This window comes from Physeter macrocephalus, chromosome 21 (assembly GCF_002837175.3).
Source record: "Physeter macrocephalus isolate SW-GA chromosome 21, ASM283717v5, whole genome shotgun sequence".
Lineage (NCBI taxonomy): Eukaryota > Metazoa > Chordata > Mammalia > Artiodactyla > Physeteridae > Physeter > Physeter macrocephalus.
In genome coordinates this window covers 35,158,530-35,162,436 of record NC_041234.1, presented here as the reverse complement: position 1 = coordinate 35,162,436, position 3,907 = coordinate 35,158,530, and the positions used below count along the sequence as shown (strand labels likewise).

The window sequence follows — 3,907 nt, the reverse complement described above, 5'->3', positions numbered from 1 at the left end:
CATTGTATGAATGGATGCACTATAACTTAACCACTTTCCTGCTTTTGGACATTTAATTGTTTCTGATTTTCAGCTGTTAACAACAATGCTGATGCTATAAGCAGTGTCACAATGAACATTTGTACTTATGTCTCTACACGACTGGGTTTGAAAACACTTTAAATGAACTAGAATTTGGAGGCAGATCTATTTTTTCTTAACAATTATTCTACAGAAATCTCTTCTAGCTTGTTAATTTTAATGTACCATTTCATAGTCTAGCATCACCTAGTGTTACACTATAGTATAAAATGGATATGTTGTCATTTGAGATGAAATTTGATTCAACAGAAACTAATTATAGTTCTTACCTTGTTTTTCAGACAGTACCTGTAACAAAAAACGATCAGGAAAGCCAACTAAGCGAAACCAAAGTGTGTGTGGTGGGTTTCTTATCCAACGTAATACCTACTTATTTTTAAATATTCATAACTTCACTATTTTATGCCACTGGAGGTTTCAGATTTTTACCCTTGAGCTAGGAAAATCGTCTTTTTGGATATTTTTTAAATTGGCCTTGACATTAAGTCCTGAAGTCAGTTTGATTGCTGTTGGTGACAACCTTCATTTCCATTGGGTCATCCTAATTCTTTCCTGGACAGTTCTTTTTATGTATGTTTCTAGTTGCATAAAGATGGACATAAGCTGTCTATGAGGCCCTGTGGGCAGTTTGGTGTGCGGTCTATGTCGAGAAGCTCCAAATGACCGATGAGCCATGACCATTCTTGGTTTAAGTCTTATTAATGTTACCTTTGGTAAAGATTGAATTATAAGAAATGCAATACCCACTGTTTGAGGAAAGCATCCTAGGAACTTGTTTAGAAAACTGGGAATCTATGAAGAAAGCAGTAACCATTCTGTCTCTAGACTGCTGTTCTAATCTACAGATCCTGGACTTGAGTTGCCACATTTCCTGCCTCCAGCCAGCCCTACTCGCTTCAGACTGGCCCCCACAATCTTAATTGACAAGAGCCAGTTCCTTAGTACCTATCCTGTTGCTCCTGTTTGTCCTGAATTCAGTGGTTTTTGTGTACTGACAGACTCCTTGGTTTGTCTCGAGGCTGAAGTCAAGGGGAGATTCTCTCAGCAACCAAGGACCTCTCTGTTCAGTCCTGAACAGGTTTTTCCTCGAGTTGCAGGGCTTGTCCCTCTACTTGTGCTACTAAATGTATAAAGGTATATAGTTATACCACCCCCTAGATTCTCTAATTGTTGAATATATTCTGCAGTGTTAAATACATTGCACCCATAAAGCTGTCTGTCCATTTAAAAACTCTGAACAAAGGGCCAGCATATACTTGAGCTAAGTGTTTGGTGAAGTTTAAATGTAAATAAAATAAAAATAATAGCGTATCCCCCAGAATGCAATATCAAAATTGTTAAATATTGTAGTTCAGATATGGATCCTTGTCATTACTTTCTCCCTTGAGCATCCTAACACTGTAAGGGAGGAAATTCTTGACAATGACTGTTTTCAGGAATCCTTAGTAGTTTCTCCATTATGACAGTGACTCTGAGTCATGTTAGAGTTCAATTAAAAACAGAATATTAGGTGCAAACACCCACACATACACCCCATATCACATCCATATTTGTTGAACAGCAATAAATACTAGTCTTCAAAATGCCCAAAATTAACATACAACTTTCGTAAAAAGTATATCAAGTGCCTTTCAGGATCTGAGTGTAGCGTTGCATTGATATAGGAGGACCACGTATGCCCACTATCAGGGGATAGGTACGAAATCATCACTGGTTTGTATATACGTGTGCATGTATGTATGTACGCATAAATGTATGTATGTAACAATTTATTTGTTTTATTTTAGTGCGTTCCCAAAATCCTTCTTATTCTTTATTGGTGTACTTTTACTACATTCTGTAGCACTGATCGATGCTTTCTCTTGGAGGGTGAGAACTTACTTTTCTGATGCACGTTATTAGGATAAGCTCCTGCTGCAAGCAGGAGCAACGGATGTGTGACGGGATTTGAAATTAGAAGGCCTGTGTTTGAATCCTCATTCTGCCACTTCCCAGCTACGTGACATTGGGCAAGTCAATGGATCTCAGTTTCCTCATCCATAAAATTGTGGATGTTAATCCCAACTTAATTTACGGGTTGCTGTGTTGTGAGCATAGATTGAAATATTTTAAGTGACTCTAGTTTCTAAACCATTAAGGCTTAGTGTAGTGGTTGATGCTGCTATTCTCCAAGGTGAATACGAAAAACAGCGTAATAGCGTAATACTCATCCTGTTTCTGTTTTTTATCCTTCAGTCTTCAGGCAGTGATAAAGACAGGAGCAGCAGCAGCAGTGTTAATACCCCAGAGAGAGTAATCGGACCAGAAAGCAGCTTAAACCAGATCGTTGCTGAACCCAACATGAGTACACCTCAATCCTCATCTGAGGAGTATGCACTATGCCAAGGTTCTTACTCCCACATCAACCAGATCTTAAGGGAGGCACACTTCAACAGCTTACAGCATCAACGACAATCTCCACCATGATGATCTAGGAGCTCCTTATTCCAGCCTAAAATTTGTTTATAAAAGCAATTGCACACACACAAAAAGGTCTGTTGGCTTTCCAGTCTATACTTTAAAAAACAGGCTGATGGACAATTGTTTGACTTGGGGTTTCGCTGCACATTTGATATTTCAAAGGGGGCTTTGAAGCAATTTTTATAGAATATTTTTCAGGTTGGATGTCAAATCTATGAGGCAAACTCACCTTCCGGTTGAATCCATAGAATGTCCAATTCAGATTGGTTCCCAAATCTGTCAGTTAGAAACTCTAGTCAAACATCCTTTGAAAATGAAAGATCTTCAGTTTAAAAAATTAATAAGCTGGTAAAGAACATTACGTTTTCATGAGAAAAGGTGTTACTTTATTCAAAAGTATAGATAGCTTGATGCTTGATTCAGCCTTGCACTGAATTGGACTGCCATACTGCCTCTCAGAAGGCAGATGTCTTATTGAAATTACTCTCAACTTGTAAAGGGCCCAATTAGACCCAATTTAGACTCTATAAGTGAAATCTCTCTAGTAACTGTCTCCACTCTTTGTATTTCTAGAAAGAATGTTTCTAAGACTCTTGTATACTCGGATAACTTCTGTACCATTAATCCTCCGGAGTGCTGCATTTCAGACTTAGTATTAAACATTGCACAATTCTGTCAGTCAATAAGTACATAACAACTTTCTGTCTTGCACATAAACCTGTTTAATTATTAGTAGTTTATGTGATCTTATTTACAATTCTACCTATTATGTCTAGAGTTAATGCTGAGAAAGGATAAGCTACCTGGCCCAATGTCTAAAGTAACAAGGGTTGTTAAACTGGTTTGGACAACCCTCCACTTTATGTTTCAGGGACCCCTTCACAGAGACTAGGGGGCCAGTTTCTGTCATTGAAACTGCAAAGGTTGGTGTGGCTGACAAACAATGGCTGAGGCACCATTAGAAGAAATAGGCAGTAGTTGTGTTTATTGAGAGAGAGATGGATATTCTCCCATGTTCTTCAGTTATACTAAAGGGCTAATCAGATTTGAAGAGTGATTTCATAGACATGCCTGCTTCTTCAGTGATGAGCTGTGTTAGCAAGGAGCCAGAATGTATCCAGTCATCTGTCTGCCCTGCCGAATGCCAGAGGTACAACCTGCCACTAAATTTAAAGGAAAGTGCCCTGGCGTCTAGTAAGAATCTCTTGCATGTTCACATCATTCCCTACTCACTATATTTGACAGTCCACACAGCAGAAACAAGTAGATATGAGATTTAAAGGTAGCTCTAGGTCTTAGCCACTTGTCAAGATTTAGAAAAGACATAAAATAACAGATTGACTAAAAGAAGAATAAGATCTTTATG

General features: G+C 38.3%; 1 protein-coding gene across 1 annotated transcript in view; it reads right to left on the bottom strand.

The window, feature by feature from the left end:
- ALAS2 (5'-aminolevulinate synthase 2) overlaps nt 1-3,032 on the bottom strand; it is a 94,759-nt gene extending 91,727 nt beyond the window's left edge. Inside the window, exon 1 of the mRNA XM_055081951.1 lies at nt 2,771-3,032. The gene's annotated coding sequence lies outside the window, so the exon portion shown is untranslated. The remainder of the gene's footprint in view (nt 1-2,770) is intronic.
- Nucleotides 3,033-3,907: the final 875 nt, after the last annotated feature.